Below are 20,503 nucleotides of genomic sequence, written 5' to 3' on the forward strand. Positions count from 1 at the left end.
AAGAAAACATTTACTTTACCCTGAAATCCTGACTCATGCCTGTACTGAAGTTGTGCACAGTTCACTTCTAAAACAAAAAAAACCCTTTTTACATGACAGTCAAAGCTGTGATCATAAGATGCAAATATTAAACCCAAAGGTTACCTGAATGAATTTCCTAGTTTGAGTTTGTCTCCACCTGCTGGGCATCAGAAGTGTTTAGGATGGAGGATGTATTTGCAGCTGTCCGGCAGGTGGAGGTGGTGTAGGACAAGCAGAGCAGCAGGTTTGTGAGTGTGTTTAACGTCAATTAAAAAGACAAAGAAGGACTGATGAGGTTGCTGTGTGAGGTAGAGACAGGTATAATGGTGTGTATAAAGATTGGGTCTCGCTGTATTGCTCAGTCTGCGCTACAGCATCTATTCACAGGCACCATCCCACTACTGAGCAACACGGGGGCTTTGACCTGCTCCGTCTCCGACCTGGGCCGGTGTACCCCTCCTTAGGCGACCTGGTGGTCCCGGGCTCCCCGAGGATCACCATATCAATGCCGAACTTAGTGTGGATACCCGATCGACACAGCCTGCTGCAGCTCAGAGCTCCTGACCTTAAACGATCCTCCAACCTCAGCCTTCCGGTAGCTTGGATTACAGGCACGCGCCACCGCACCCGGCGAGAAGCAGCTACGTTAACAAGGATTTTAACTATGTCTGAGGTGACATCATCACATAAACTTCCTGCCCATCATTAGCCAAGTTGTAATGCAATAAGTTATTAGATAGAGAGATAGAGAGATTGATTGATTGATTGATTTAGTTTGTCTTCACCTGCTGGGCGGCAGGAGTGTTTAGGGTGGAGGATGTAGTTGCAGGTGGAGGTGGTGCAGGACAAGCAGAGCAGCAGGTTTGTGAGTGTTTTTGACGTCAATTAAAAATATAAATAAGGGCTGACGAGGCTGCTGTGTGAGGTAGAGACAGGTATAATGGTGTGTATAAAGATTGGGTCTCGCTGTATTGCTCAGGCTGCGCTACAGCATCTATTCACAGGCGCCATCCCACTACTGAGCAGCACGGGGGCTTTGACCTGCTCCGTCTCCGACCTGGGCCGGTGCACCCCTCTTTAGACGACCTGGTGGTCCCGGGCTCCCCCAGGATCACCATATCGATGCCGAACTTAGCGCGGACACCCGATCGACACAGCCTGCTGCAGCTCAGAGCTCCTGTGCTCAAACGATCCTCCAACCTCGGCCTCCCAGTAACTTGGATGACAGGCACGCGCCACCGCACCCGGCGAGAAGCAGCTACGTTCACAGGAAGTTTTACTTTCATTCATGTGAGCTCATCAGGTTAGTGGCCATCATCAGCCAAGATGAAATGCTGTAAAAGTAAAAAACCTAATCATTTCAAAATGAGGAAGTCAGCACAGTAATAACAGGTTGTTGTTTTTTGTTGGGGTTTTTTTTTTTGACCAAGCAAAAACATGACAGCCTTTTTAATAAGCCGAAGGACAGCGTATGTGTACGTGTGTGTTTGTATATTATTGTTTTGTGTGTACACTGTCAGAAATACAATAAAAATGTTGAAGGATTTTTACTCAGTGTTTACCATTTTCGCAAGTATCTGATTGAATTGATGACAGCCTGTCATATTTTCATGCCATGACATGGGATGGGACCAGTCCTTATTTTAGGCTAATTGGAGTCAATAAGAAAGATTGTTTCAACTTGCTGAAAGTTTTGACTTCACAAAATCAGGTTTTTAGCACATCAGTGTCAATGTGAGCACATTCAAAGATGCACCAGTAATCAGCTTCCTGTAGTGAATTTTATTAGAATTATGTAGAATGTTTTTACAGTGTACATCATTATAAAATCCACTACAGTTCAGGGATGAACGGTGCACAACTGTGATAAGCAAGTTGTGAGAAACCTCGTGGTTCAACCAAATTTCAAGTGTATGTTGTGACAATATGAAGAAGAGCAAAGCTTGAATGTCAGAAGTGGGATTCGAACCCACGCCTCCAGAGGAGACTGCGACCTGAACGTAGCGCCTTAGACCGCTCGGCCATCCTGACGTACTACATGGGACTTTCGTGGAGGTTACAACTTTAGATAGTTGGGACGACACAAACGTTATACTCCACATAACACATATAGCAGCTGTTCAGCCATGGAAACACATACTCGTGGCGCCCACTTTCTGTGCTGACTTTGAAGTCAGCTGTGCAGTTAGTGAGTCAGGGGAGTGTTTGTGACTTTTACGCACAAGCGCACCTCAGCACTCAGACACCCCACTCTGTAACTTTGTGTGGTGTACAACTGAATTTCAGACAGCTCTTTAATACCACATAGTGATTGACAAGTGTTTGTAAAGGGAGAGGTCAAGGTTTGCTGCTTGATTTTATACACCTCTCACTGAAAACACAATTATAGCACAGTTTTGGTGTCCCAGAGAAGACGCTCAAATGTTTCACATCCCAATCAGCGGATAAAAAAACTCAGGTCCCACCGAGATTTGAACTCGGATCGCTGGATTCAGAGTCCAGAGTGCTAACCATTACACCATGGAACCCCTGTGAGAGTGTGTGAACTGCCTGATCATGGCAACCTGCCAAAAAGTATTCAGCCAATATGTAATATATATGTATATATATATATATAGTTTTATATACTGTTGATTATAAGATGAAAAATCTATTTAAAAAAATAGAGAAATTATCCCAGTAAAATGCAACACAGTCCCTTCCCTGGCAATCTTTCACCATACACTCAAAGAAATGATGTAAAGAAAACATTTACTTTACCCTGAAATCCTGACTCATGCCTGTACTGAAGTTGTGCACAGTTCACTTCTAAAACAAAAAAAACCCTTTTTACATGACAGTCAAAGCTGTGATCATAAGATGCAAATATTAAACCCAAAGGTTACCTGAATGAATTTCCTAGTTTGAGTTTGTCTCCACCTGCTGGGCATCAGAAGTGTTTAGGATGGAGGATGTATTTGCAGCTGTCCTGCAGGTGGAGGTGGTGTAGGACAAGCAGAGCAGCAGGTTTGTGAGTGTGTTTAACGTCAATTAAAAAGACAAAGAAGGACTGATGAGGTTGCTGTGTGAGGTAGAGACAGGTATAAGGGTGTATATAAAGATTGGGTCTCGCTGTATTGCTCAGTCTGCGCTACAGCATCTATTCACAGGCACCATCCCACTACTGAGCGACACGGGGGCTTTGACCTGCTCCGTCTCCGACCTGGGCCGGTGTACCCCTCCTTAGGCGACCTGGTGGTCCCGGGCTCCCCGAGGATCACCATATCAATGCCGAACTTAGTGTGGATACCCGATCGACACAGCCTGCTGCAGCTCAGAGCTCCTGACCTTAAACGATCCTCCAACCTCAGCCTTCCGGTAGCTTGGATTACAGGCACGCGCCACCGCACCCGGCGAGAAGCAGCTACGTTAACAAGGATTTTAACTATGTCTGAGGTGACATCATCACATAAACTTCCTGCCCATCATTAGCCAAGTTGTAATGCAATAAGTTATTAGATAGAGAGATAGAGAGATTGATTGATTGATTGATTTAGTTTGTCTTCACCTGCTGGGCGGCAGGAGTGTTTAGGGTGGAGGATTTAGTTGCAGGTGGAGGTTTTGCAGGACAAGCAGAGCAGCAGGTTTGTGAGTGTTTTTGACGTCAATTAAAAATATAAATAAGGGCTGACGAGGCTGCTGTGTGAGGTAGAGACAGGTATAATGGTGTGTATAAAGATTGGGTCTCGCTGTATTGCTCAGGCTGCGCTACAGCATCTATTCACAGGCGCCATCCCACTACTGAGCAGCACGGGGGCTTTGACCTGCTCCGTCTCCGACCTGGGCCGGTGCACCCCTCTTTAGACGACCTGGTGGTCCCGGGCTCCCCCAGGATCACCATATCGATGCCGAACTTAGCGCGGACACCCGATCGACACAGCCTGCTGCAGCTCAGAGCTCCTGTGCTCAAACGATCCTCCAACCTCAGCCTCCCAGTAACTTGGATGACAGGCACGCGCCACCGCACCCGGCGAGAAGCAGCTACGTTCACAGGAAGTTTTACTTTCATTCATGTGAGCTCATCAGGTTAGTGGCCATCATCAGCCAAGATGAAATGCTGTAAAAGTAAAAAACCTAATCATTTCAAAATGAGGAAGTCAGCACAGTAATAACAGGTTGTTGTTTTTTGTTGGGGTTTTTTTTTTTGACCAAGCAAAAACATGACATAGCCTTTTTAATAAGCCGAAGGACAGCGTATGTGTACGTGTGTGTTTGTATATTATTGTTTTGTGTGTACACTGTCAGAAATACAATAAAAATGTTGAAGGATTTTTACTCAGTGTTTACAATTTTCGCAAGTATCTGATTGAATTGATGACAGCCTGTCATATTTTCATGCCATGACATGGGATGGGACCAGTCCTTATTTTAGGCTAATTGGAGTCAATAAGAAAGATTGTTTCAACTTGCTGAAAGTTTTGACTTCACAAAATCAGGTTTTTAGCACATCAGTGTCAATGTGAGCACATTCAAAGATGCACACATTTAGTTGTGCACCAGTAATCAGCTTCCTGTAGTGAATTTTATTAGAATTATGTAGAATGTTTTTACAGTGTACATCATTATAAAATCCACTACAGTTCAGGGATGAACGGTGCACAACTGTGATAAGCAAGTTGTGAGAAACCTCGTGGTTCAACCAAATTTCAAGTGTATGTTGTGACAATATGAAGAAGAGCAGAGCTTGAATGTCAGAAGTGGGATTCGAACCCACGCCTCCAGAGGAGACTGCGACCTGAACGCAGCGCCTTAGACCGCTCGGCCATCCTGACGTACTACATGGGACTTTCGTGGAGGTTACAACTTTAGATAGTTGGGACGACACAAACGTTATACTCCACATAACACATATAGCAGCTGTTCAGCCATGGAAACACATACTCGTGGCGCCCACTTTCTGTGCTGACTTTGAAGTCAGCTGTGCAGTTAGTGAGTCAGGGGAGTGTTTGTGACTTTTACGCACAAGCGCACCTCAGCACTCAGACACCCCACTCTGCAACTTTGTGTGGTGTACAACTGAATTTCAGACAGCTCTTTAATACCACATAGTGATTGACAAGTGTTTGTAAAGGGAGAGGTCAAGGTTTGCTGCTTGATTTTATACACCTCTCACTGAAAACACAATTATAGCACAGTTTTGGTGTCCCAGAGAAGACGCTCAAATGTTTCACATCCCAATCAGCGGATAAAAAAACTCAGGTCCCACCGAGATTTGAACTCGGATCGCTGGATTCAGAGTCCAGAGTGCTAACCATTACACCATGGAACCCCTGTGAGAGTGTGTGAACTGCCTGATCATGGCAACCTGCCAAAAAGTATTCAGCCAATATGTAATATATATGTATGTATATATATAGTTTTATATACTGTTGATTATAAGATGAAAAATCTATTTAAAAAAATAGAGAAATTATCCCAGTAAAATGCAACACAGTCCCTTCCCTGGCAATCTTTCACCATACACTCAAAGAAATGATGTAAAGAAAACATTTACTTTACCCTGAAATCCTGACTCATGCCTGTACTGAAGTTGTGCACAGTTCACTTCTAAAACAAAAAAACCCTTTTTACATGACAGTCAAAGCTGTGATCATAAGATGCAAATATTAAACCCAAAGGTTACCTGAATGAATTTCCTAGTTTGAGTTTGTCTCCACCTGTTGGGCATCAGAAGTGTTTAGGATGGAGGATGTATTTGCAGCTGTCCTGCAGGTGGAGGTGGTGTAGGACAAGCAGAGCAGCAGGTTTGTGAGTGTGTTTAACATCAATTAAAAAGACAAAGAAGGACTGATGAGGTTGCTGTGTGAGGTAGAGACAGGTATAAGGGTGTATATAAAGATTGGGTCTCGCTGCATTGCTCAGGCTGCGCTACAGCATCTATTCACAGGCACCATCCCACTACTGAGCGACACGGGGGCTTTGACCTGCTCCGTCTCCGACCTGGGCCGGTGCACCCCTCCTTAGGCGACCTGGTGGTCCCGGGCTCCCCGAGGATCACCATATCAATGCCGAACTTAGTGTGGATACCCGATCGACACAGCCTGCTGCAGCTCAGAGCTCCTGACCTTAAACGATCCTCCAACCTCAGCCTTCCGGTAGCTTGGATTACAGGCACGCGCCACCGCACCCGGCGAGAAGCAGCTACGTTAACAAGGATTTTAACTATGTCTGAGGTGACATCATCACATAAACTTCCTGCCCATCATTAGCCAAGTTGTAATGCAATAAGTTATTAGATAGAGAGATAGAGAGATTGATTGATTGATTGATTGATTTAGTTTGTCTTCACCTGCTGGGCGGCAGGAGTGTTTAGGGTGGAGGATTTAGTTGCAGGTGGAGGTGGTGCAGGACAAGCAGAGCAGCAGGTTTGTGAGTGTTTTTGACGTCAATTAAAAATATAAATAAGGGCTGACGAGGCTGCTGTGTGAGGTAGAGACAGGTATAATGGTGTGTATAAAGATTGGGTCTCGCTGTATTGCTCAGGCTGCGCTACAGCATCTATTCACAGGCGCCATCCCACTACTGAGCAGCACGGGGGCTTTGACCTGCTCCGTCTCCGACCTGGGCCGGTGCACCCCTCTTTAGACGACCTGGTGGTCCCGGGCTCCCCCAGGATCACCATATCGATGCCGAACTTAGCGCGGACACCCGATCGACACAGCCTGCTGCAGCTCAGAGCTCCTGTGCTCAAACGATCCTCCAACCTCAGCCTCCCAGTAACTTGGATGACAGGCACGCGCCACCGCACCCGGCGAGAAGCAGCTACGTTCACAGGAAGTTTTACTTTCATTCATGTGAGCTCATCAGGTTAGTGGCCATCATCAGCCAAGATGAAATGCTGTAAAAGTAAAAAACCTAATCATTTCAAAATGAGGAAGTCAGCACAGTAATAACAGGTTGTTGTTTTTTGTTGGGGTTTTTTTTTTTTGACCAAGCAAAAACATGACATAGCCTTTTTAATAAGCCGAAGGACAGCGTATGTGTACGTGTGTGTTTGTATATTATTGTTTTGTGTGTACACTGTCAGAAATACAATAAAAATGTTGAAGGATTTTTACTCAGTGTTTACAATTTTCGCAAGTATCTGATTGAATTGATGACAGCCTGTCATATTTTCATGCCATGACATGGGATGGGACCAGTCCTTATTTTAGGCTAATTGGAGTCAATAAGAAAGATTGTTTCAACTTGCTGAAAGTTTTGACTTCACAAAATCAGGTTTTTAGCACATCAGTGTCAATGTGAGCACATTCAAAGATGCACACATTTAGTTGTGCACCAGTAATCAGCTTCCTGTAGTGAATTTTATTAGAATTATGTAGAATGTTTTTACAGTGTACATCATTATAAAATCCACTACAGTTCAGGGATGAACGGTGCACAACTGTGATAAGCAAGTTGTGAGAAACCTCGTGGTTCAACCAAATTTCAAGTGTATGTTGTGACAATATGAAGAAGAGCAGAGCTTGAATGTCAGAAGTGGGATTCGAACCCACGCCTCCAGAGGAGACTGCGACCTGAACGTAGCGCCTTAGACCGCTCGGCCATCCTGACGTACTACATGGGACTTTTGTGGAGGTTACAACTTTAGATAGTTGGGACGACACAAACGTTATACTCCACATAACACATATAGCAGCTGTTCAGCCATGGAAACACATACTCGTGGCGCCCACTTTCTGTGCTGACTTTGAAGTCAGCTGTGCAGTTAGTGAGTCAGGGGAGTGTTTGTGACTTTTACGCACAAGCGCACCTCAGCACTCAGACACCCCACTCTGCAACTTTGTGTGGTGTACAACTGAATTTCAGACAGCTCTTTAATACCACATAGTGATTGACAAGTGTTTGTAAAGGGAGAGGTCAAGGTTTGCTGCTTGATTTTATACACCTCTCACTGAAAACACAATTATAGCACAGTTTTGGTGTCCCAGAGAAGACGCTCAAATGTTTCACATCCCAATCAGCGGATAAAAAAACTCAGGTCCCACCGAGATTTGAACTCGGATCGCTGGATTCAGAGTCCAGAGTGCTAACCATTACACCATGGAGCCCCTGTGAGAGTGTGTGAACTGCCTGATCATGGCAACCTGCCAAAAAGTATTCAGCCAATATGTAATATATATGTATATATATATATATATAGTTTTATATACTGTTGATTATAAGATGAAAAATCTATTTAAAAAAATAGAGAAATTATCCCAGTAAAATGCAACACAGTCCCTTCCCTGGCAATCTTTCACCATACACTCAAAGAAATGATGTAAAGAAAACATTTACTTTACCCTGAAATCCTGACTCATGCCTGTACTGAAGTTGTGCACAGTTCACTTCTAAAACAAAAAAAACCCTTTTTACATGACAGTCAAAGCTGTGATCATAAGATGCAAATATTAAACCCAAAGGTTACCTGAATGAATTTCCTAGTTTGAGTTTGTCTCCACCTGCTGGGCATCAGAAGTGTTTAGGATGGAGGATGTATTTGCAGCTGTCCTGCAGGTGGAGGTGGTGTAGGACAAGCAGAGCAGCAGGTTTGTGAGTGTGTTTAACGTCAATTAAAAAGACAAAGAAGGACTGATGAGGTTGCTGTGTGAGGTAGAGACAGGTATAAGGGTGTATATAAAGATTGGGTCTCGCTGTATTGCTCAGTCTGCGCTACAGCATCTATTCACAGGCACCATCCCACTACTGAGCGACACGGGGGCTTTGACCTGCTCCGTCTCCGACCTGGGCACCCCTCCTTAGGCGACCTGGTGGTCCCGGGCTCCCCGAGGATCACCATATCAATGCCGAACTTAGTGTGGATACCCGATCGACACAGCCTGCTGCAGCTCAGAGCTCCTGACCTTAAACGATCCTCCAACCTCAGCCTTCCGGTAGCTTGGATTACAGGCACGCGCCACCGCACCCGGCGAGAAGCAGCTACGTTAACAAGGATTTTAACTATGTCTGAGGTGACATCATCACATAAACTTCCTGCCCATCATTAGCCAAGTTGTAATGCAATAAGTTATTAGATAGAGAGATAGAGAGATTGATTGATTGATTGATTTAGTTTGTCTTCACCTGCTGGGCGGCAGGAGTGTTTAGGGTGGAGGATTTAGTTGCAGGTGGAGGTGGTGCAGGACAAGCAGAGCAGCAGGTTTGTGAGTGTTTTTGACGTCAATTAAAAATATAAATAAGGGCTGACGAGGCTGCTGTGTGAGGTAGAGACAGGTATAATGGTGTGTATAAAGATTGGGTCTCGCTGTATTGCTCAGGCTGCGCTACAGCATCTATTCACAGGCGCCATCCCACTACTGAGCAGCACGGGGGCTTTGACCTGCTCCGTCTCCGACCTGGGCCGGTGCACCCCTCTTTAGACGACCTGGTGGTCCTGGGCTCCCCCAGGATCACCATATCGATGCCGAACTTAGCGCGGACACCCGATCGACACAGCCTGCTGCAGCTCAGAGCTCCTGTGCTCAAACGATCCTCCAACCTCGGCCTCCCAGTAACTTGGATGACAGGCACGCGCCACCGCACCCGGCGAGAAGCAGCTACGTTCACAGGAAGTTTTACTTTCATTCATGTGAGCTCATCAGGTTAGTGGCCATCATCAGCCAAGATGAAATGCTGTAAAAGTAAAAAACCTAATCATTTCAAAATGAGGAAGTCAGCACAGTAATAACAGGTTGTTGTTTTTTGTTGGGGTTTTTTTTTTTTGACCAAGCAAAAACATGACAGCCTTTTTAATAAGCCGAAGGACAGCGTATGTGTACGTGTGTGTTTGTATATTATTGTTTTGTGTGTATACTGTCAGAAATACAATAAAAATGTTGAAGGATTTTTACTCAGTGTTTACAATTTTCGCAAGTATCTGATTGAATTGATGACAGCCTGTCATATTTTCATGCCATGACATGGGATGGGACCAGTCCTTATTTTAGGCTAATTGGAGTCAATAAGAAAGATTGTTTCAACTTGCTGAAAGTTTTGACTTCACAAAATCAGGTTTTTAGCACATCAGTGTCAATGTGAGCACATTCAAAGATGCACACATTTAGTTGTGCACCAGTAATCAGCTTCCTGTAGTGAATTTTATTAGAATTATGTAGAATGTTTTTACAGTGTACATCATTATAAAATCCACTACAGTTCAGGGATGAACGGTGCACAACTGTGATAAGCAAGTTGTGAGAAACCTCGTGGTTCAACCAAATTTCAAGTGTATGTTGTGACAATATGAAGAAGAGCAGAGCTTGAATGTCAGAAGTGGGATTCGAACCCACGCCTCCAGAGGAGACTGCGACCTGAACGTAGCGCCTTAGACCGCTCGGCCATCCTGACGTACTACATGGGACTTTTGTGGAGGTTACAACTTTAGATAGTTGGGACGACACAAACGTTATACTCCACATAACACATATAGCAGCTGTTCAGCCATGGAAACACATACTCGTGGCGCCCACTTTCTGTGCTGACTTTGAAGTCAGCTGTGCAGTTAGTGAGTCAGGGGAGTGTTTGTGACTTTTACGCACAAGCGCACCTCAGCACTCAGACACCCCACTCTGCAACTTTGTGTGGTGTACAACTGAATTTCAGACAGCTCTTTAATACCACATAGTGATTGACAAGTGTTTGTAAAGGGAGAGGTCAAGGTTTGCTGCTTGATTTTATACACCTCTCACTGAAAACACAATTATAGCACAGTTTTGGTGTCCCAGAGAAGACGCTCAAATGTTTCACATCCCAATCAGCGGATAAAAAAACTCAGGTCCCACCGAGATTTGAACTCGGATCGCTGGATTCAGAGTCCAGAGTGCTAACCATTACACCATGGAACCCCTGTGAGAGTGTGTGAACTGCCTGATCATGGCAACCTGCCAAAAAGTATTCAGCCAATATGTAATATATATGTATATATATATATATAGTTTTATATACTGTTGATTATAAGATGAAAAATCTATTTAAAAAAATAGAGAAATTATCCCAGTAAAATGCAACACAGTCCCTTCCCTGGCAATCTTTCACCATACACTCAAAGAAATGATGTAAAGAAAACATTTACTTTACCCTGAAATCCTGACTCATGCCTGTACTGAAGTTGTGCACAGTTCACTTCTAAAACAAAAAAAACCCTTTTTACATGACAGTCAAAGCTGTGATCATAAGATGCAAATATTAAACCCAAAGGTTACCTGAATGAATTTCCTAGTTTGAGTTTGTCTCCACCTGCTGGGCATCAGAAGTGTTTAGGATGGAGGATGTATTTGCAGCTGTCCTGCAGGTGGAGGTGGTGTAGGACAAGCAGAGCAGCAGGTTTGTGAGTGTGTTTAACGTCAATTAAAAAGACAAAGAAGGACTGATGAGGTTGCTGTGTGAGGTAGAGACAGGTATAAGGGTGTATATAAAGATTGGGTCTCGCTGTATTGCTCAGTCTGCGCTACAGCATCTATTCACAGGCACCATCCCACTACTGAGCGACACGGGGGCTTTGACCTGCTCCGTCTCCGACCTGGGCACCCCTCCTTAGGCGACCTGGTGGTCCCGGGCTCCCCGAGGATCACCATATCAATGCCGAACTTAGTGTGGATACCCGATCGACACAGCCTGCTGCAGCTCAGAGCTCCTGACCTTAAACGATCCTCCAACCTCAGCCTTCCGGTAGCTTGGATTACAGGCACGCGCCACCGCACCCGGCGAGAAGCAGCTACGTTAACAAGGATTTTAACTATGTCTGAGGTGACATCATCACATAAACTTCCTGCCCATCATTAGCCAAGTTGTAATGCAATAAGTTATTAGATAGAGAGATAGAGAGATTGATTGATTGATTGATTGATTTAGTTTGTCTTCACCTGCTGGGCGGCAGGAGTGTTTAGGGTGGAGGATTTAGTTGCAGGTGGAGGTGGTGCAGGACAAGCAGAGCAGCAGGTTTGTGAGTGTTTTTGACGTCAATTAAAAATATAAATAAGGGCTGACGAGGCTGCTGTGTGAGGTAGAGACAGGTATAATGGTGTGTATAAAGATTGGGTCTCGCTGTATTGCTCAGGCTGCGCTACAGCATCTATTCACAGGCGCCATCCCACTACTGAGCAGCACGGGGGCTTTGACCTGCTCCGTCTCCGACCTGGGCCGGTGCACCCCTCTTTAGACGACCTGGTGGTCCCGGGCTCCCCCAGGATCACCATATCGATGCCGAACTTAGCGCGGACACCCGATCGACACAGCCTGCTGCAGCTCAGAGCTCCTGTGCTCAAACGATCCTCCAACCTCAGCCTCCCAGTAACTTGGATGACAGGCACGCGCCACCGCACCCGGCGAGAAGCAGCTACGTTCACAGGAAGTTTTACTTTCATTCATGTGAGCTCATCAGGTTAGTGGCCATCATCAGCCAAGATGAAATGCTGTAAAAGTAAAAAACCTAATCATTTCAAAATGAGGAAGTCAGCACAGTAATAACAGGTTGTTGTTTTTTGTTGGGTTTTTTTTTTTGACCAAGCAAAAACATGACAGCCTTTTTAATAAGCCGAAGGACAGCGTATGTGTACGTGTGTGTTTGTATATTATTGTTTTGTGTGTACACTGTCAGAAATACAATAAAAATGTTGAAGGATTTTTACTCAGTGTTTACAATTTTCGCAAGTATCTGATTGAATTGATGACAGCCTGTCATATTTTCATGCCATGACATGGGATGGGACCAGTCCTTATTTTAGGCTAATTGGAGTCAATAAGAAAGATTGTTTCAACTTGCTGAAAGTTTTGACTTCACAAAATCAGGTTTTTAGCACATCAGTGTCAATGTGAGCACATTCAAAGATGCACACATTTAGTTGTGCACCAGTAATCAGCTTCCTGTAGTGAATTTTATTAGAATTATGTAGAATGCTTTTACAGTGTACATCATTATAAAATCCACTACAGTTCAGGGATGAACGGTGCACAACTGTGATAAGCAAGTTGTGAGAAACCTCGTGGTTCAACCAAATTTCAAGTGTATGTTGTGACAATATGAAGAAGAGCAGAGCTTGAATGTCAGAAGTGGGATTCGAAACCACGCCTCCAGAGGAGACTGCGACCTGAACGCAGCGCCTTAGACCGCTCGGCCATCCTGACGTACTACATGGGACTTTCGTGGAGGTTACAACTTTAGATAGTTGGGACGACACAAACGTTATACTCCACATAACACATATAGCAGCTGTTCAGCCATGGAAACACATACTCGTGGCGCCCACTTTCTGTGCTGACTTTGAAGTCAGCTGTGCAGTTAGTGAGTCAGGGGAGTGTTTGTGACTTTTACGCACAAGCGCACCTCAGCACTCAGACACCCCACTCTGTAACTTTGTGTGGTGTACAACTGAATTTCAGACAGCTCTTTAATACCACATAGTGATTGACAAGTGTTTGTAAAGGGAGAGGTCAAGGTTTGCTGCTTGATTTTATACACCTCTCACTGAAAACACAATTATAGCACAGTTTTGGTGTCCCAGAGAAGACGCTCAAATGTTTCACATCCCAATCAGCGGATAAAAAAACTCAGGTCCCACCGAGATTTGAACTCGGATCGCTGGATTCAGAGTCCAGAGTGCTAACCATTACACCATGGAACCCCTGTGAGAGTGTGTGAACTGCCTGATCATGGCAACCTGCCAAAAAGTATTCAGCCAATATGTAATATATATGTATGTATATATATAGTTTTATATACTGTTGATTATAAGATGAAAAATCTATTTAAAAAAATAGAGAAATTATCCCAGTAAAATGCAACACAGTCCCTTCCCTGGCAATCTTTCACCATACACTCAAAGAAATGATGTAAAGAAAACATTTACTTTACCCTGAAATCCTGACTCATGCCTGTACTGAAGTTGTGCACAGTTCACTTCTAAAACAAAAAAACCCTTTTTACATGACAGTCAAAGCTGTGATCATAAGATGCAAATATTAAACCCAAAGGTTACCTGAATGAATTTCCTAGTTTGAGTTTGTCTCCACCTGTTGGGCATCAGAAGTGTTTAGGATGGAGGATGTATTTGCAGCTGTCCTGCAGGTGGAGGTGGTGTAGGACAAGCAGAGCAGCAGGTTTGTGAGTGTGTTTAACGTCAATTAAAAAGACAAAGAAGGACTGATGAGGTTGCTGTGTGAGGTAGAGACAGGTATAAGGGTGTATATAAAGATTGGGTCTCGCTGCATTGCTCAGGCTGCGCTACAGCATCTATTCACAGGCACCATCCCACTACTGAGCGACACGGGGGCTTTGACCTGCTCCGTCTCCGACCTGGGCCGGTGCACCCCTCCTTAGGCGACCTGGTGGTCCCGGGCTCCCCGAGGATCACCATATCAATGCCGAACTTAGTGTGGATACCCGATCGACACAGCCTGCTGCAGCTCAGAGCTCCTGACCTTAAACGATCCTCCAACCTCAGCCTTCCGGTAGCTTGGATTACAGGCACGCGCCACCGCACCCGGCGAGAAGCAGCTACGTTAACAAGGATTTTAACTATGTCTGAGGTGACATCATCACATAAACTTCCTGCCCATCATTAGCCAAGTTGTAATGCAATAAGTTATTAGATAGAGAGATAGAGAGATTGATTGATTGATTGATTGATTTAGTTTGTCTTCACCTGCTGGGCGGCAGGAGTGTTTAGGGTGGAGGATTTAGTTGCAGGTGGAGGTGGTGCAGGACAAGCAGAGCAGCAGGTTTGTGAGTGTTTTTGACGTCAATTAAAAATATAAATAAGGGCTGACGAGGCTGCTGTGTGAGGTAGAGACAGGTATAATGGTGTGTATAAAGATTGGGTCTCGCTGTATTGCTCAGGCTGCGCTACAGCATCTATTCACAGGCGCCATCCCACTACTGAGCAGCACGGGGGCTTTGACCTGCTCCGTCTCCGACCTGGGCCGGTGCACCCCTCTTTAGACGACCTGGTGGTCCCGGGCTCCCCCAGGATCACCATATCGATGCCGAACTTAGCGCGGACACCCGATCGACACAGCCTGCTGCAGCTCAGAGCTCCTGTGCTCAAACGATCCTCCAACCTCAGCCTCCCAGTAACTTGGATGACAGGCACGCGCCACCGCACCCGGCGAGAAGCAGCTACGTTCACAGGAAGTTTTACTTTCATTCATGTGAGCTCATCAGGTTAGTGGCCATCATCAGCCAAGATGAAATGCTGTAAAAGTAAAAAACCTAATCATTTCAAAATGAGGAAGTCAGCACAGTAATAACAGGTTGTTGTTTTTTGTTGGGGTTTTTTTTTTTGACCAAGCAAAAACATGACATAGCCTTTTTAATAAGCCGAAGGACAGCGTATGTGTACGTGTGTGTTTGTATATTATTGTTTTGTGTGTACACTGTCAGAAATACAATAAAAATGTTGAAGGATTTTTACTCAGTGTTTACAATTTTCGCAAGTATCTGATTGAATTGATGACAGCCTGTCATATTTTCATGCCATGACATGGGATGGGACCAGTCCTTATTTTAGGCTAATTGGAGTCAATAAGAAAGATTGTTTCAACTTGCTGAAAGTTTTGACTTCACAAAATCAGGTTTTTAGCACATCAGTGTCAATGTGAGCACATTCAAAGATGCACACATTTAGTTGTGCACCAGTAATCAGCTTCCTGTAGTGAATTTTATTAGAATTATGTAGAATGTTTTTACAGTGTACATCATTATAAAATCCACTACAGTTCAGGGATGAACGGTGCACAACTGTGATAAGCAAGTTGTGAGAAACCTCGTGGTTCAACCAAATTTCAAGTGTATGTTGTGACAATATGAAGAAGAGCAAAGCTTGAATGTCAGAAGTGGGATTCGAACCCACGCCTCCAGAGGAGACTGCGACCTGAACGTAGCGCCTTAGACCGCTCGGCCATCCTGACGTACTACATGGGACTTTCGTGGAGGTTACAACTTTAGATAGTTGGGACGACACAAACGTTATACTCCACATAACACATATAGCAGCTGTTCAGCCATGGAAACACATACTCGTGGCGCCCACTTTCTGTGCTGACTTTGAAGTCAGCTGTGCAGTTAGTGAGTCAGGGGAGTGTTTGTGACTTTTACGCACAAGCGCACCTCAGCACTCAGACACCCCACTCTGTAACTTTGTGTGGTGTACAACTGAATTTCAGACAGCTCTTTAATACCACATAGTGATTGACAAGTGTTTGTAAAGGGAGAGGTCAAGGTTTGCTGCTTGATTTTATACACCTCTCACTGAAAACACAATTATAGCACAGTTTTGGTGTCCCAGAGAAGACGCTCAAATGTTTCACATCCCAATCAGCGGATAAAAAAACTCAGGTCCCACCGAGATTTGAACTCGGATCGCTGGATTCAGAGTCCAGAGTGCTAACCATTACACCATGGAACCCCTGTGAGAGTGTGTGAACTGCCTGATCATGGCAACCTGCCAAAAAGTATTCAGCCAATATGTAATATATATGTATATATATATATATAGTTTTATATACTGTTGATTATAAGATGAAAAATCTATTTAAAAAAATAGAGAAATTATCCCAGTAAAATGCAACACAGTCCCTTCCCTGGCAATCTTTCACCATACACTCAAAGAAATGATGTAAAGAAAACATTTACTTTACCCTGAAATCCTGACTCATGCCTGTACTGAAGTTGTGCACAGTTCACTTCTAAAACAAAAAAACCCTTTTTACATGACAGTCAAAGCTGTGATCATAAGATGCAAATATTAAACCCAAAGGTTACCTGAATGAATTTCCTAGTTTGAGTTTGTCTCCACCTGTTGGGCATCAGAAGTGTTTAGGATGGAGGATGTATTTGCAGCTGTCCTGCAGGTGGAGGTGGTGTAGGACAAGCAGAGCAGCAGGTTTGTGAGTGTGTTTAACGTCAATTAAAAAGACAAAGAAGGACTGATGAGGTTGCTGTGTGAGGTAGAGACAGGTATAAGGGTGTATATAAAGATTGGGTCTCGCTGCATTGCTCAGGCTGCGCTACAGCATCTATTCACAGGCACCATCCCACTACTGAGCGACACGGGGGCTTTGACCTGCTCCGTCTCCGACCTGGGCCGGTGCACCCCTCCTTAGGCGACCTGGTGGTCCCGGGCTCCCCGAGGATCACCATATCAATGCCGAACTTAGTGTGGATACCCGATCGACACAGCCTGCTGCAGCTCAGAGCTCCTGACCTTAAACGATCCTCCAACCTCAGCCTTCCGGTAGCTTGGATTACAGGCACGCGCCACCGCACCCGGCGAGAAGCAGCTACGTTAACAAGGATTTTAACTATGTCTGAGGTGACATCATCACATAAACTTCCTGCCCATCATTAGCCAAGTTGTAATGCAATAAGTTATTAGATAGAGAGATAGAGAGATTGATTGATTGATTGATTGATTTAGTTTGTCTTCACCTGCTGGGCGGCAGGAGTGTTTAGGGTGGAGGATTTAGTTGCAGGTGGAGGTGGTGCAGGACAAGCAGAGCAGCAGGTTTGTGAGTGTTTTTGACGTCAATTAAAAATATAAATAAGGGCTGACGAGGCTGCTGTGTGAGGTAGAGACAGGTATAATGGTGTGTATAAAGATTGGGTCTCGCTGTATTGCTCAGGCTGCGCTACAGCATCTATTCACAGGCGCCATCCCACTACTGAGCAGCACGGGGGCTTTGACCTGCTCCGTCTCCGACCTGGGCCGGTGCACCCCTCTTTAGACGACCTGGTGGTCCCGGGCTCCCCCAGGATCACCATATCGATGCCGAACTTAGCGCGGACACCCGATCGACACAGCCTGCTGCAGCTCAGAGCTCCTGTGCTCAAACGATCCTCCAACCTCAGCCTCCCAGTAACTTGGATGACAGGCACGCGCCACCGCACCCGGCGAGAAGCAGCTACGTTCACAGGAAGTTTTACTTTCATTCATGTGAGCTCATCAGGTTAGTGGCCATCATCAGCCAAGATGAAATGCTGTAAAAGTAAAAAACCTAATCATTTCAAAATGAGGAAGTCAGCACAGTAATAACAGGTTGTTGTTTTTTGTTGGGGTTTTTTTTTTTTGACCAAGCAAAAACATGACATAGCCTTTTTAATAAGCCGAAGGACAGCGTATGTGTACGTGTGTGTTTGTATATTATTGTTTTGTGTGTACACTGTCAGAAATACAATAAAAATGTTGAAGGATTTTTACTCAGTGTTTACAATTTTCGCAAGTATCTGATTGAATTGATGACAGCCTGTCATATTTTCATGCCATGACATGGGATGGGACCAGTCCTTATTTTAGGCTAATTGGAGTCAATAAGAAAGATTGTTTCAACTTGCTGAAAGTTTTGACTTCACAAAATCAGGTTTTTAGCACATCAGTGTCAATGTGAGCACATTCAAAGATGCACACATTTAGTTGTGCACCAGTAATCAGCTTCCTGTAGTGAATTTTATTAGAATTATGTAGAATGTTTTTACAGTGTACATCATTATAAAATCCACTACAGTTCAGGGATGAACGGTGCACAACTGTGATAAGCAAGTTGTGAGAAACCTCGTGGTTCAACCAAATTTCAAGTGTATGTTGTGACAATATGAAGAAGAGCAGAGCTTGAATGTCAGAAGTGGGATTCGAACCCACGCCTCCAGAGGAGACTGCGACCTGAACGTAGCGCCTTAGACCGCTCGGCCATCCTGACGTACTACATGGGACTTTTGTGGAGGTTACAACTTTAGATAGTTGGGACGACACAAACGTTATACTCCACATAACACATATAGCAGCTGTTCAGCCATGGAAACACATACTCGTGGCGCCCACTTTCTGTGCTGACTTTGAAGTCAGCTGTGCAGTTAGTGAGTCAGGGGAGTGTTTGTGACTTTTACGCACAAGCGCACCTCAGCACTCAGACACCCCACTCTGCAACTTTGTGTGGTGTACAACTGAATTTCAGACAGCTCTTTAATACCACATAGTGATTGACAAGTGTTTGTAAAGGGAGAGGTCAAGGTTTGCTGCTTGATTTTATACACCTCTCACTGAAAACACAATTATAGCACAGTTTTGGTGTCCCAGAGAAGACGCTCAAATGTTTCACATCCCAATCAGCGGATAAAAAAAACTCAGGTCCCACCGAGATTTGAACTCGGATCACTGGATTCAGAGTCCAGAGTGCTAACCATTACACCATGGAACCCCTGTGAGAGTGTGTGAACTGCCTGATCATGGCAACCTGCCAAAAAGTATTCAGCCAATATGTAATATATATGTATATATATATATATAGTTTTATATACTGTTGATTATAAGATGAAAAATCTATTTAAAAAAATAGAGAAATTATCCCAGTAAAATGCAACACAGTCCCTTCCCTGGCAATCTTTCACCATACACTCAAAGAAATGATGTAAAGAAAACATTTACTTTACCCTGAAATCCTGACTCATGCCTGTACTGAAGTTGTGCACAGTTCACTTCTAAAACAAAAAAAACCCTTTTTACATGACAGTCAAAGCTGTGATCATAAGATGCAAATATTAAACCCAAAGGTTACCTGAATGAATTTCCTAGTTTGAGTTTGTCTCCACCTGCTGGGCATCAGAAGTGTTTAGGATGGAGGATGTATTTGCAGCTGTCCTGCAGGTGGAGGTGGTGTAGGACAAGCAGAGCAGCAGGTTTGTGAGTGTGTTTAACGTCAATTAAAAAGACAAAGAAGGACTGATGAGGTTGCTGTGTGAGGTAGAGACAGGTATAAGGGTGTATATAAAGATTGGGTCTCGCTGTATTGCTCAGTCTGCGCTACAGCATCTATTCACAGGCACCATCCCACTACTGAGCGACACGGGGGCTTTGACCTGCTCCGTCTCCGACCTGGGCCGGTGTACCCCTCCTTAGGCGACCTGGTGGTCCCGGGCTCCCCGAGGATCACCATATCAATGCCGAACTTAGTGTGGATACCCGATCGACACAGCCTGCTGCAGCTCAGAGCTCCTGACCTTAAACGATCCTCCAACCTCAGCCTTCCGGTAGCTTGGATTACAGGCACGCGCCACCGCACCCGGCGAGAAGCAGCTACGTTAACAAGGATTTTAACTATGTCTGAGGTGACATCATCACATAAACTTCCTGCCCATCATTAGCCAAGTTGTAATGCAATAAGTTATTAGATAGAGAGATAGAGAGATTGATTGATTGATTGATTTAGTTTGTCTTCACCTGCTGGGCGGCAGGAGTGTTTAGGGTGGAGGATTTAGTTGCAGGTGGAGGTTTTGCAGGACAAGCAGAGCAGCAGGTTTGTGAGTGTTTTTGACGTCAATTAAAAATATAAATAAGGGCTGACGAGGCTGCTGTGTGAGGTAGAGACAGGTATAATGGTGTGTATAAAGATTGGGTCTCGCTGTATTGCTCAGGCTGCGCTACAGCATCTATTCACAGGCGCCATCCCACTACTGAGCAGCACGGGGGCTTTGACC

At 44.7% G+C, this 20,503-nt stretch overlaps 14 non-coding genes across 14 annotated transcripts; all 14 read right to left on the reverse strand.

The window, feature by feature from the left end:
• Positions 1 to 1,969: 1,969 nt before the first annotated feature.
• Positions 1,970 to 2,052, reverse strand: trnal-cag (transfer RNA leucine (anticodon CAG)). The gene has a single exon. It is a non-coding gene; the product is annotated as a tRNA-Leu (tRNA).
• Positions 2,053 to 2,477: 425 nt separating this feature from the next.
• On the reverse strand, positions 2,478 to 2,549 carry trnaq-cug (transfer RNA glutamine (anticodon CUG)). Its single transcript has one exon. It is a non-coding gene; the product is annotated as a tRNA-Gln (tRNA).
• Positions 2,550 to 4,749: 2,200 nt separating this feature from the next.
• Positions 4,750 to 4,832, reverse strand: trnal-cag (transfer RNA leucine (anticodon CAG)). The gene has a single exon. It is a non-coding gene; the product is annotated as a tRNA-Leu (tRNA).
• A 425-nt stretch (positions 4,833 to 5,257) lies between these two features.
• Positions 5,258 to 5,329, reverse strand: trnaq-cug (transfer RNA glutamine (anticodon CUG)). The gene has a single exon. It is a non-coding gene; the product is annotated as a tRNA-Gln (tRNA).
• Positions 5,330 to 7,531: 2,202 nt separating this feature from the next.
• On the reverse strand, positions 7,532 to 7,614 carry trnal-cag (transfer RNA leucine (anticodon CAG)). Its single transcript has one exon. It is a non-coding gene; the product is annotated as a tRNA-Leu (tRNA).
• A 425-nt stretch (positions 7,615 to 8,039) lies between these two features.
• On the reverse strand, positions 8,040 to 8,111 carry trnaq-cug (transfer RNA glutamine (anticodon CUG)). Its single transcript has one exon. It is a non-coding gene; the product is annotated as a tRNA-Gln (tRNA).
• A 2,195-nt stretch (positions 8,112 to 10,306) lies between these two features.
• trnal-cag (transfer RNA leucine (anticodon CAG)) lies at positions 10,307 to 10,389 on the reverse strand. Its single transcript has one exon. It is a non-coding gene; the product is annotated as a tRNA-Leu (tRNA).
• Positions 10,390 to 10,814: 425 nt separating this feature from the next.
• trnaq-cug (transfer RNA glutamine (anticodon CUG)) lies at positions 10,815 to 10,886 on the reverse strand. Its single transcript has one exon. It is a non-coding gene; the product is annotated as a tRNA-Gln (tRNA).
• A 2,195-nt stretch (positions 10,887 to 13,081) lies between these two features.
• Positions 13,082 to 13,164, reverse strand: trnal-cag (transfer RNA leucine (anticodon CAG)). Its single transcript has one exon. It is a non-coding gene; the product is annotated as a tRNA-Leu (tRNA).
• A 425-nt stretch (positions 13,165 to 13,589) lies between these two features.
• trnaq-cug (transfer RNA glutamine (anticodon CUG)) lies at positions 13,590 to 13,661 on the reverse strand. The gene has a single exon. It is a non-coding gene; the product is annotated as a tRNA-Gln (tRNA).
• A 2,201-nt stretch (positions 13,662 to 15,862) lies between these two features.
• trnal-cag (transfer RNA leucine (anticodon CAG)) lies at positions 15,863 to 15,945 on the reverse strand. The gene has a single exon. It is a non-coding gene; the product is annotated as a tRNA-Leu (tRNA).
• A 425-nt stretch (positions 15,946 to 16,370) lies between these two features.
• trnaq-cug (transfer RNA glutamine (anticodon CUG)) lies at positions 16,371 to 16,442 on the reverse strand. The gene has a single exon. It is a non-coding gene; the product is annotated as a tRNA-Gln (tRNA).
• A 2,204-nt stretch (positions 16,443 to 18,646) lies between these two features.
• trnal-cag (transfer RNA leucine (anticodon CAG)) lies at positions 18,647 to 18,729 on the reverse strand. Its single transcript has one exon. It is a non-coding gene; the product is annotated as a tRNA-Leu (tRNA).
• Positions 18,730 to 19,155: 426 nt separating this feature from the next.
• Positions 19,156 to 19,227, reverse strand: trnaq-cug (transfer RNA glutamine (anticodon CUG)). Its single transcript has one exon. It is a non-coding gene; the product is annotated as a tRNA-Gln (tRNA).
• Positions 19,228 to 20,503: the final 1,276 nt, after the last annotated feature.

This window comes from Astatotilapia calliptera, chromosome 15, assembly GCF_964374335.1.
Source record: "Astatotilapia calliptera chromosome 15, fAstCal68.1, whole genome shotgun sequence".
Classification (NCBI taxonomy): domain Eukaryota; kingdom Metazoa; phylum Chordata; class Actinopteri; order Cichliformes; family Cichlidae; genus Astatotilapia; species Astatotilapia calliptera.